Source organism: Bos taurus, chromosome 29 (assembly GCF_002263795.3).
Source record: "Bos taurus isolate L1 Dominette 01449 registration number 42190680 breed Hereford chromosome 29, ARS-UCD2.0, whole genome shotgun sequence".
Lineage (NCBI taxonomy): Eukaryota > Metazoa > Chordata > Mammalia > Artiodactyla > Bovidae > Bos > Bos taurus.
The window spans coordinates 2,359,516-2,372,683 of record NC_037356.1 but is presented as its reverse complement, the minus strand read 5'-3'; the positions used below and the strand labels follow the sequence as shown (position 1 = coordinate 2,372,683).

The following is a 13,168-nucleotide window of genomic DNA, read 5'->3' as shown; positions in this document are numbered from 1 at the left end:
TTCTGTCTGTGGTTGATGCTGAGTCCTAGGCACTTCCATTTTGCAGCTCATAGGGAAAGGAAAGGAAGGAAGGGTGAACGGCTTGACCTCTTAGTTGGAAATGACCTAGGAGTTACATTCCATTGGCCAGAACTCTCCATACCCAGCCGTGAAGGAGGACGAGGAATGTATGTGGTTTCTAGCTGAGTGGACAGGCTTTTCTATTACTGCAAAAGGAGAGAACAGACAGTGGTGGGCGAGAGGCAGTCTCCACCTCGGATTTATTTGCTGTAGCACTCCCCCTTTTACTAGTAAAAGTTTTGTCAAACAGCATGTAACTAGCACTTACGGGTGACAGTCGTGTCTGATTCTTTGTGGCCCCATGGACTATAGAGTCCATGAAATTCTCCAGGCCAGAATATTGGAGTGGGTAGCCTTTCCCTTCTCTGGGGAATCTTCCCAACCGAGGTCTCCTGCATTGCAGGTGGATTCTTACACTTACGGGTACTCAGTATATTTTCATTGAATGAGTTGATTCAGTTATGAATTCAGGTATGAAGTATAGTAGGTTCTAATCAACAGATCCCAATTCTCTCTCTCCTCGCACCATCTCGGCACAATTTTCTCCTCCTTATTAAGTTGTGTTTCTTGCTTAAGCTTAAACTTGCTTATGTGTTCAGCCAAGTGGATATATCATGCTTGCTTTATTTGAGTGAGCATATCTTTTAGCATGACTTCTGATGTTCTCTCTCTCTGGCCACGTAGACGACATTTCTTCCCCTCTGATCTCAGTAACAAAGATGTGACACGTCTAACTGAGCCCTAATTGAGGCTATTCATATTGTGAAGCTGCTGTCTCCTTCCATATCAAGCCCCGTTTGTCATAAAAGTATGCTTAAATACAGGAAATCAATCTTGTACCGTCAGTAAGCCCATGGAGTACCAGCCTGCTACTTCAGACCAATACAAATAGGTGCCTAATCTTCATGTTTGTCCCCAGTTAAATTTCACTGGAATTCTAAATTGGAACAAATTTCTCTCCCTTTAGAAACTCATCTTTTCCTTCATTATTTTCTTTTGGTATGATCTCAGTAAATATTCTTAAGCAGATGCTCAGATTCAAGTGCTTAGGATTCAAGATACTCATATTCAAGTATATGATTCAACTGCCTCGAACACGGATGCTGACACATAGAGATTTTTTTAGTCCAGGGAACTTAGTCATGAGTGACATAATCAAAGTTTCAACAATATACTGTAGGAGGTCGGGGAGTGACAGATTAATACAAAATGAGAGAGTGCGGCAGAGGCTTCTTTGGAGAAGGGACACTTAAACTTGGCCTTTAAGCCTTAGATAGGGGCGTATGGTAGGAAGGCTTTTCCGGCAGGAGTAGGAGCTGAGCTAGGACATGGAAAAGTTCAGTCACAGAGGGCACTAGAGTATTGAGAAGGAAGGTGGAGTGGTAAGGAAGAAAAACCACGTGTGTAAGTAGAGAAATCAAATTGTAGATGGATAAGCAGCTGACAAGCTGTGTGACAAAAGGTGGCCAGGCTCACAGGATGCAATTTCTTATCATAAAACCAAACTCAGATTTTAACTAGTTATCACTACTTCTGTTATCCTCTAAAAATAGCCGACTTTATATAAAAAGGTTGAAAAAAGAGTGCTCGAAAACTAACATTTATTCATTCATAAGAACACTCTGTTTTACAGTAGTTGTCTCATTTGATTGGGCACAAAAGCTTCAGAAGCACTTGCTTATCAAGCAACCACTGTAATAGATTATCAGCATTCACTGTATGTGCTGGTCTAGCTGCTGCTGCTGCTAAGTTGCTTCAGTCGATTCCGACTCTGTGTGACCCCATAGATGGCAGCCCACCAGGCTCCTCTGTCCCTGGGATTCTCCAGGCAAGAACACTGGAGTGGGTTGCCATTTCCTTCTCCGCTAGCATGCTGATGTACAGGTGAAAAACAAAGGAGATGTTTGTTGCCTTTATCTTATATCCCTTCTTTTCTTTCATCACTAACAATCCCTCTATAATTTAGTATGGTCAGAGGAGCTAGGATTTTGACACAGAGGCTAAACTGTGCCTAAAGCAGTCTGTTTACAAGACTGGTAACCAGTCTTGACTTGTAAGCAGTCTTGGTTACAAGACTGGCTCCTTCCCAATTTCTATCCCTTACTCAGTCCAGCACAACCCATTTCTACTGCTGGAATTATCTTTCAACCATAAACCCAAGGAGACTGACCTCTGTGTGCCTTTAAATCAAATACAAAAGAAGGAAAGCTAAGGGCCTGTATGTTTTCAAATTCAGGCCCCTTTGAAAGAATTCTATTACCAAGCCAAATGTAAATTTACCTGCCCTAGGAAAAAAACAATAAAACCCACTTAAAGTACTAAGGATGGCCTTCTGGCTTTGAAATATGGCTTTGGTGACCTCATATCCTCTAAGGCTGAAGTTTAATATTTTAATATCCTTCATCTCTGCAGTAACTGCCAGAATAGCTATGGTTCTTAATGGACCCCTGTGCCTCCCACAGCTGGTTTCTGCACTGGCTGTAGCCACAGTGCAGGTCTCATATGTAAGGAGCCCTATAAGAGAGCCACATTCTGGGAGAGGATTTTGGAAGGATTCTGGAATACTGTGGAATGTGTTCATCTATTTCTGTCAGTTCCAAGAATTCACTCACTCAATGCAAACAACCACATCACAACAACAGAAGCATAACAGCTAGGACTTTACTGTGTTAATTATATTACCCTTGGACTTCCCTGGCAGTCCGGTTGTTAAGACTTGGCCTTAACAGGTAAGCTGTTAGTTTGATTCCTGCTCAGGGAGACAAGATCCCACATGCCTCGTAGCCAAAATCCAAAACGTTAAAAAAAAAAGAAGGAATATTGCAGTAAATTCAATAAAGACTTTTTAAAAATGGTTAATATGAAAAATTGCACCCCTCTTAATTATCTTATTCCATGTAGAACATTATCGTCTCCTAAAGAGTTTTGTTTTGTTTTTTTAATGTCTAACACAGTATCTCTAATGCAGAGACTGCTAGGCATACCAAGTCAATTTTTGCTAAACTATAAGCGTATCAGTTGTTTTACAAAGCTCATGACAGGAACTTAAAATATTTTTGCTTCTAAAAAGGCAGAGAATTTTATCAGTTTAGCTGCAGGCAGAGTAGTAAGCATCCAGCTTCTGACAGATGGATTTTTACAAAGGAAAAGGAGCCTTTTCTGTCAGTTTCTTTGCACCTACATCTTGTTTCCGCAGTAGTTAAACTGAAAGAATGCGCTATCTGGTCATTTATTCAGTATTTCTTCTAAGGCTTTGGGGACGCAGAATAATAAGACCACAGCTCCTGCCTTCAAATCCTTCTTAGTCTTGTAATCAAGGAATATGTGTCATTTTAAAACTTATCTAGACACTACTTCTTTTACAGACCACAATATTGCCCAACAATAGATCAGGAATCTTCTAAATCTTCTGATTATTTTTTAAAAATAGTATGAACCATATTTTGGTACTGATTAAAGCAAATTTATTACATTTATGGAACAATTGGGCTGCTGATGGGTATTTGATGATATTAGAGCATTATCTCTCTTTAGTTATTGTGGATATCTTTTTTGTTTTTGTGGACATATTTTTTAACTGTGGCAAAACACAAAACATAAATGTTACCATCCTCATATTTTTTAGTGTACATTTCAGCAGCCTTAAGTACATTCCCATTGTTTGTCAATCAATATCCAGAACTCGTTTCATCTTGAAAAACTGAAACACAGCACACATTAAGCAACTCTCCATTCCCCTTTCCAGTGGCTCTTGGCAGCCACTGTTCTCCTTTCTGTCTTCATGAATCTGACTACTCTAGGTGCCTCGTAGAAGTGAAATCACTGCACTGTTTATCTCTGTGGCTGGCTTATTTTGCACCGCATAATGTCCTCAGGATCCGTCTGTGTTGTAACATGTGTCAGAATTTCCTTCCTTTTTGAGGCTGAATAATATCCCTTTGTAGGTGCGCAGTCCTGTTCAGGTCTTTGCGACCGCATGTACTGTAACCTCTGTCCGTGGCATTCTGCAGGCAAGAATACTGGAGTGGGTAGCCGTTCCCTTCTCCAGGGGATCTTCCCAACCCTGGGATTGAACCTGGGTCTCCTGAGTCACAGGCAGATTCTTCACCATCTGAGCCACCAGGGAAGTCCAAGGGTGAGAGGCGTCCCTGGCTGGGCTACACAGGAAAATGCATACATCACATCTTGTTTATCCATTCGTCTGTGGATGGATGCCTGGGCTGCTTTCATCTTTTGGATGTTGTGAATAATACTGCTATGAATACAGGTGTGCAAATAGCTCTTTAAGGCCCATTTTCAATTATTTTAGGTATATATCCAGAAGTGGGATTTCTGGATCAGGTGGTAATTGTATTTTCAATTTTTTGAGGACCACATTCCTGTTTTTATATGAGTTTCGCCATTTACATTCCCACTAACAGTACTGTTAGGAGATCAAACTAGTCTATCCCAAAGGAAATCAGTCCTGAATATTCATTGGAAGGACTGATGCTGATGCTGAAGCTTCAATACTTTGGCCACCTGATGCGAAGAGCTGACTCATTAGAAGAGACCCTGATGCTGGGAAAGATTGAGGGCAGGAGGAGAAGGGGAAGACAGAGGACAAGATGGTTGGATGGGATCACCAATTCAATGGACATGAGTTTGAGCAAGCTCTGGGAGATGGTGAAAGACAAGGAAACCAGGCGTGCTGCGGTCCATGGGGTCGCAAAGAGTCGGACACAACTGAGCAACTGAACAACAACTACAGTATATACGAGTTTCAGTTTCTCCACATCCGCACCAATAGTTGTAATTTTTCTATTTTTTTTCTCCTACTAGCCATCTTCATGGGTGTGAAGTGGCCTAATTTGGTTTTACTTTGCCATTTATCAAATGTTTATGTAGCACTTGCTAGCTAAGGACCCTGGGCTGGGTTGTACTGAGCTCTAAGAGTATTTCTCTTGTAGTTAGTTGACTGATCCAAAGTTGCCTGGTGACCTCAGCTTACAATCAGGTGCATTCTCTTCCTTGAACATTCTAGAAGGGCGACTGCAGCAGGTTAACGGTCTGTATGTAATCCTGACCCTGTTGCATGATGCAGCACTTTGTCTCATGACCTCATATGAAAGGAATCTTATGATTATGAGCAAATTGTATATTGCATGTGTTTACTAATGTCTTACTGGAACACATACCATTATAATATAGTATTTGATTCCCAAGTTAGATCAGGAAAGCCTATGTGCAAAAAGTAGTTACTTGGTATGATGATATTTATTACAAAGCTTTATCTCAATTACGTATGTGCCCACTTCCAGGTTGTGGCTTCAGAGACACACCCTGAACAAACTAGGAGGAACAGGGACCCCTTCGCCCCAATGTCTGTTTCACCCACTGATAAGCAGTGGTGTGTGTCACAGTGAGGGCTCAGCACTAGAAGCAGAAGGAACAAGAGGCAGGATTCAGGGAGCTGGGGGTGGTGGGCACTGCAAGGACTTTGGATCCCAGTTATTTAACTTGCACATCTGTGTAAGTGAATATGAGAATGACTGAATAATCTTCCTTAGTCCCTTGGTGTTTAGAAGCATGAAAACAAAACCGTTTGTCACTTCTATGTACCAGTTGCCCTCGAACCTTCATCGGCCTTCACTTAGTCAGTGGCCACACGTGTATGGAACTCATCCTTTTAGTGCCTCATGGGTCAGGCCCTCTGCTGGGCACAGGAATGCGGTGTGGGGAAAAAGGTAGCTGAGCTTATGGTGGATACTTAGGGTCAGTTGTTATTTATGGATTATTCATAAGGCAGGCGTTCTTAGTTGAAAGATTGCCTATACATTTTCCAGTGATACCCCAGATTGCTTTACCGTAAAACCCAGCCCCCTTTCCCCACCCTTAATGTTTGCTGCCAGAATCCACAGCATGCTTCAGAATGCTTTCTATTTTGGTAGTGCTTCTGAAAACGTGTGAGGTGGATTGCTTGCAGGGGAAAAATATATTATATATAGTAAGCATCACTTAAGATATACTGTTAGAAAAATCATACATCTTAAAGCACTCATTCAGATACATAGTATTTTTTTGGAGCTAGGAATAAGAATCTTTTTGATGCCCACATGTACTCTACATAAACCGTGTGAGCTCTTTAATTTCACCCCTCCTCTTTTCCTTGGTAAGACGAATGCTGCTTTTTGGCAGGAAGGATGGGACTTGTCAGGGATGGAACCTCGTGGCTGAATCTGTTGTAACAGTGTGTGAGTTCAGGTGAGGGTCGTGGGGGCAGAGGGACTGGGGAAGCAAGTCTGGAGGGGCCCACGTCCCCACAGGCTCCTCTGGACACTTTCCTTCCCCAGCCTGCGTGTCCTCTTTGGCTTCACCTTCGATTGCATTTCTGAGAAGCTTGAATCTGCTGAATTGAGTACAAGGATGTGGGCAGCAGAACAAAAAGTGTTTTATTTATTTCCTGACAGGCTTTTAACAGGCTGTGGTTATAATGGGAGAGAAATGCATTCTGTCCACAACACAAATTGCTTTTCTTCACGAACATTATGGTGGTACTTCCTGGCGCAGGATTTCCATGGTTCTTGAATTTGCTCTCTCTTTTGTTGGTTTGTGAGCTAAGAAAGAAAAGAACAAGAGCTTTGTAACCCTAATAACGAAGTAATAATTAAGTCCTTTATAAAGGCAAGCTTATTCCCACATCTTATTCCAAGGTACAAGACATACTTTCTCATTAGGAGGCATTGTAAGTACTCAGTGGTCGTGTACAGGCGTTAGATGGCATAAATAAATATGACCTCATTCATGTGGAGCTTCACCCCTGAGACTGATACTTCGTGTGCTTACAGGCCCTTCTTGAACGCTGTGAGTGTGGTACAGTAACGATGTTGGGAGACTCCGAGACCAGGTCCCCACCCCCAACTAGCAGGTTTTCATGCTTGGCATCCAGGTTTCTGGGGTCTGCAGGGGTAACTGACACCCGCTTTTTATTGATCACCCTAAAACAAGAGAGAGCACTGGGTAATGTTTGTGTGTGTGGTCCAGGAAAGACTGGAGGTGGGGGGACACTGGGTGGTGGAGCGAGAGCTCAGCGGTGTGCGGAGCCCTGTGAGAGTGATGTTTCTGAGGTCACCCTTATCAATACACAAGCCCCACAGGGTAGCTATTCTTTTGGTAAGAAATATACCACATTTTAACATTTGCTGTCATTTAGTTGCTGAAGTCACATCTGACTCTTTGCAACCTCATGGACTGTAGCCCACCAAACTCCTCTGTCCATGGGCTTTCCCAGGCAAGAATACTGGAGTGGGGTGCCATGCCCTTCTCCAGGGGGTCTTCCCCACCAAGGAATCGAACCCACAATTCCTGCATTGCAGATGGATTCTTTACCCTGAGCCACCTTGGAAGCCACATTTTAACATATATTCCGAAAAAAATAAAATTCTGGGGAGAGCCTAACCTTGTCAGGCCAGTACACGGCTTGTGAGGCCTCCCCACTGTGGAATCCAGCTCCACCACCCTCTCCCCCTACCCACCCACCCCTTGCACCCTCCAAAAGACACACGAGCAGCAGCGCTAGAACTTCTGGGTGGGACAGGGTGGGGGTCAGTCAGATTGATGGGGACTTCAAGAACTTGCCTTGGGCCACATTTGCAGAACCAACACAATCTTGTTCGGATTGCATGTGTATTCCAGTCTATCCCTGAGATGGATGGTGGTGTCAGACACCGTGCTTCGGGGACATGCTCTTCTGGACTGAGTGGCCCGCGGATCCCATGTTCCAGTGTATGATGGTATCTGATGAGAGGTATAACCATCTTGCTGTTGGCCCTCGCAGGCACCACGCAGGGGAGTGAGCCATGGGTACAATGAGACTGGGCTTCCTTCTCTATTCTCTTGAGTCAGATACTTGCTCCTTCATCTCCAGTTACCAGAACAACAAACTTGCTTTCCTCCCAACTTCCTAGTGACCCTGATTATCAAACTGTTTTGACGAAACAACCTACACTGGGCTTTACTGCTGTCAGACATCCCTCCTGGCTTAGTACGATCGGTTGCTGGGGCCCCGTCTGCCCAGTAAGGCCTCAGGAGTTCTCATGAGCTTGCCTGCACTCAACTGGGTAGTTCTCGCGCACTGTGCCCACCCTGTAGTGCTAAGAGTTTGTGGTTTTCTTTCCCACCTTCCTCCCTTTTATCCCTTGAAGACCAACCTTGACATATGTGTGATTTTGTATCCTTCACTTTTTAGTTTAACTCTTTTCTTCTCTGTTCCTTACTTCACTCTGTCCCTTTTATCACCTCCAACATCTCTCCCTCAATACTCTTTCTCGTTAAACCTATCTCATTGCAGCCTCTTGGATGTGCTAATGCTTTACAGAGTGTTTTCATAAATTAGCTGGATTGCTAAGAACTTGTCTGATGTCACATTTAACTGTGTCATTTATGGACAGATGGTCTGATTAGAAATGATTCTACAGAGGTCTTCCTTCAGTTCAGTTTGGCTCATTCACTCAGTCATGTCTGACTTTTTGTGATCCCATGGACTGCAGAGCATCAGGCCTCCCTGTCTATCACCAACTCATAGGGGTTACTCAAATTCATGTCCTTCAAGTTGGTGATGCCATCCAACCATCTCATCCTGTGTCATCCCCTTCTCCTCCTGCCCTCAATCTTTCCCAGCATCAGGGTCTTTTCAAATGAGTCAGCTCTTCACGTCAGGTGGCCAAAGTATTGGAGTTTCAGCTTCAACATCAGTCCTTCCAATGAACACCAGGGCTGATCTCCTTTAGAATGGACTGGTTGGATCTCCTTGCAGTCCAAGGAACTCTCAAGAGTCTTCTCCAACACCACAGTTTAAAAGCATCAATTCTTCAGCGCTCAGCTTTCTTTATAGTCCAACTCTCACATCCATACATGACCCCTGGAAAAACCATAACCTTGACTAGATGGACCTTTGTTGGCAAAGTAATGTCTGTACTTTTTAATATGCAGTCAAGGTTGGTCATAACTTTTCTTCCAAGAGCAAGTATCTTTTAATTTCATGGCTGCAGTCACCTAATGCAGTGATTTTGGAGCCCAAGAAAATAAAGTGTGTCACTGTTTCCATTGTTTCCCCATCTATTTGCCATGAAGTCATGGGACTGGATGCCATGATCTTAGTTTTCTGAATGTTGAGTTTTAAGCTAACTTTTTCACTCTCCTCTTTCACTTTCATCAAGAGACTCTTTAGTTAATATCTGAGGTTATTGATATTTCTCCCAGCAATCTTGATTCCAGCTTGTGCTTCATCCAGTCCAGCATTTCTCATGATGTACTCTGCATATAAGTTAAATAAGCAGGGTGACAATATACAGCCTTGATGTACTCCTTTCCTGATTTGGAACCAGTCTGTTTTTCCATATCCAGTTCCAACTGTTGCTTCTTGACCTGCATACAGGCTTCTCAGGGGGGCAGGTCAGGTGGTCTGGTATTCCCATCTCTTTAAGCTATAGCTTAACTGATAGCCTTAGATTGTGATCCATCAAATCTTTTCAGTGTAAATGAATGAATCCTCTTTTCTGGCTAACATTTTATTGAGCACCCACAAGTGACAGATAATTTACAGGATATCATTATTCTCATTTTATAGTTAAAGGAATTGAGACTCAGAGTTTAAGTGAGTTACATTCATGTTGCTGATGAAAAGGATAGAGCCATGATTTAAACTCTGGTCTCTATGATTTTAGCCAAGCCGTACTATTTGCGTTATGGAGACTCCTTCATGGATGGAAAGTCCTTGGATAGGGAAGCCCCTCTGATCATTTCTCAAGCAATTCTTCCTTAGCTGCATATCTGCCTGGAGAATAGGAATAATTCTAAGAAATGTAGGCTTTTATTCTGAAGTAGGTCTCATTATATAATATTGATAACAGGATACAAATCTAAATGACCCAGGCATCCCAGGCTAGTCACAACTTTATAACTAAGTTCAACATGTCAGACCGATATGGATCAAAGGGAGAAAAGCCATAGGGAAAATGCTTGAAATATGGAAATAAAAATGCATAAGTAACCCACGGGAATGCAAATGGCCTCATTTATTTGAAAGATTTGTATTTTATTTGGAGTTTCCTAAGAGAATAGTCTCCACAGAATAGCTTTCTTAGAAGGTCATAGTTGGAAAACAATTTTGAAATCCATGTTGAAGACTGATGAAGGGGAAAAATCACGTCAACTTGTGTAAAGTTGAGGTACACTTTCCTTTTTTAAATGGGCTTCTCAGGCTTGGGGAAAACATGGTTTTGTTGCATAGGTGTTTACATAGAAATCATCTGTGTAATCAGATATATAGTGCTTTTGTATGTCATGTAAAAGTTTCCACAGGGGTTTGCAGGCATCATTATGAAGTTCACAAAGATCTGTGAGGGAGAGACTGTGGATTATTCCATTTTATAGATAAGAAGCCTGAAGCCCAGAAAGTTTATGTGATGTGTAAGACATCCAACTAGAAAGTGGTGGGACCAAGTCAGTTTGAGACCTGGCTCCTTCTGCCTACTAATCTTAGCCAGGCCTAAGCTCTCTGTTGCTCAGTTTATTCTTCTGTGTGGTGATGATGGTGACCTGATGGTAATGATTGTTGTGTTGGCCGTGGTGGCAGTGGTGTGGTGGTGACAGAAAAGACCTGCTAGAATTGTTCTTAACATGAAGTGAAAGTGAAAGTCCCTCAGTCGTGTCCGACTCGTCGCGACCCCATGGACTGTATAGTCCTTGGAATTATCCAGGCCAGAATACTGGAATAGGTAGCCTTTCCCTTCTCCAGGGGATCTTCCCAACCCAGGGATGAACCCAGGCCTCCTGCATTGCAGGCAGATTCTTTACCAGCTGAGCTATGAGGGAAGCCCCCATATGAAGTGAGCTAAACGCACAGTTTCCCAGCACAAGGGAAACGACAGATGTCAGTTCCTCTTGAAATGGTTTTGCTTCCCAGCCCTCTGCTCTTTCCTCCACGCCATCCTGCCTCTACCGGCTGCAGAGGAAGCTCCCGAGAAGAGGACACCCTCCAGAGCACCTCCCGTCTGGAGAGGAGGACAGCCCTCTGCATCTCCTCACCTCTCTGTTTGCTGTAAATCGCCCAGGGAGTTCATTGCTTGCCCAAGGACATGGTCTCAACATGCCAGAAAGACACGTTAGTAGAAAGTTCAGAAGTGCCAGTCAACAAGCTCCACGCTTTCCCAGCAAATACCAGATCAAATAATTGTCCCTTAGCAAAGAGAATTAGTGATTACAGAGATTACATTTCACATTCTAGGCTGCTTCCCCAAGGAAATGGTTCCGTCAGTAAAAATTATGTGATGTGCCCAACGCTGTGCTAAGCTTAGAGCAAGAGGGCCTTATTTATTTGACCTCATGGGAAAACAGTGTTCCACCCAAAGGGGAGAAGTCTTGACAACTGGAACCTATACCTCAAAGGACTTCTTTTTTATTTATCTCAATAATATCTTTTTTACCTGAAGTACAACTGATTTACAGTGTTGTGCTGGCTTCATAATTATATATATATATGTATATATATATGTATATATAATTTTTCAGATTTTTGCCAATATAGGTTATTACAGCATATTAAATATAGTTCCCTGGGCTATATGGTAAGTCTTAGCTGTTTATCTGTTTTATATCTAGTAGTGTATATCTATTAATTCCGAATTTCTAAGTTTTCTCTCCTACTGCTTTCCCCTTTGGTAACCATAAGTTGGTTTTCTATGCCTGTGAGTTCATTTCTGACTTGTAAATAAGTTTCTTTGTTTCATTTTTCTTAGATTCTACACCTAAGTTATAGCGTATGATATTTGCTTTTCTCTGTCTGAATTACTTCACTTAGTATAATAATTTCTAGAACCATCCACTTAAACCATCCATTGCTTTGAGTGGCATTATTTCATTTTTCCTTATGGCCGAGTGGTTTTCCATTGTATATATGTACTACTGATTTGTCCTCATTATTAATGTATTGTTTGTCAGTGGACACTTAGGTTGCTTCCGTGTCTTGACTATTGTAAATAGCACTGCTAACATTGGGGTGCATGTATCCTTTCAAATTAGACTTTTCTCCGGATATACGCCCAGGAGTGGGATGGCTAGATCATGTGGAAGCTTTGTTTTCAGTTTTTCAGGAAATCTCCTTAATGTCTGTTCTCCTTAATGTCTTCACCAATTTGCATTCCTACTAACAGTATAAGGAGGTTCCCTTTTCTCAACACCTTCTCCAGGATTTACCAAAACACTTCTTTTGATTGTAAGCTTTTCTATAAAACACAACACTTTCCTGTGCCTTTTACAGTTGACCTTGATCCACAGCCCACCCATGATCGCATGGGCTATCATGAAGCAGCTTCCATGATGTCTTTGTGGTCGAGTGCTGACTCTTACCATGTAATGCCAACCCCCGACACATGTGCCTTTGACCTCTTACACCTTTCTTTGCCCATAGCTGTCTTCTTTACCTCTTATTGCTTACTGTTGTTTCTTGTTGTCAGAATCTGTTGGGATGCTGAAATTGTGCCTAAAATAGGAGTGTGTGGATAGATCCTTGTCTTAGGGGCTTGGTGGCTCAGAAGATAAAGAACCTGCCTGCAATTCAGGAGACCTATGTTTGATCCCTGGGTTGGGAAGATGCCCTGGAGACAGGAATGGCTACCCACTCCAGTATTCTTGCCTGGGGAATTCCGTAGACAGAGGAGCCTGGCGAGCTACAATCCCATGGTGGGAGTCCATGGGGTTGCAAAGAGTTGGACATGACTGAGTGACTAACACTTTCACTTTTACAGACCCTTAGTGTGGCCCAAGCATCTTCTCCTCCAATATGTGTGCCTGAACTTCTGATAACTCCTGACCTACAGCTGCATTTGAGACAGTCAAGGTTGCTGCTGTCAAGGTAGTTAGAAGCCAGTGGGAAGAGAAAATGCACATTTTTACAGATGAAATAGAACACGTTTGTTCACAAGAAGACGCCTAGTCATGATAGTAGGTGCACTGGGAATTCAGATTAGATAAGAAACCTTAGGGAAGATTTCATAGAATAGGAGAAGCTTTAGCTAGACCTCAGAGAACTGTGAGAGTTGGCATATCCCCCCGTCATGCATCCACTCCT

General features: G+C 42.7%; 1 protein-coding gene and 1 long non-coding RNA gene across 4 annotated transcripts in view; one reads left to right on the top strand and one right to left on the bottom strand.

The window, feature by feature from the left end:
• Positions 1–13,168, top strand: part of FAT3 (FAT atypical cadherin 3) — a 645,819-nt gene that overhangs the window by 264,792 nt on the left and 367,859 nt on the right. The gene's annotated exons all lie outside the window — the stretch shown is intronic.
• LOC112444854 (uncharacterized) overlaps positions 6,470–13,168 on the bottom strand; it is a 36,389-nt gene continuing 29,690 nt past the window's right edge. The window contains exon 3 of the long non-coding RNA XR_003033225.2: positions 6,470–6,656. This is a non-coding gene — a long non-coding RNA (uncharacterized lncRNA). The remainder of the gene's footprint in view (positions 6,657–13,168) is intronic.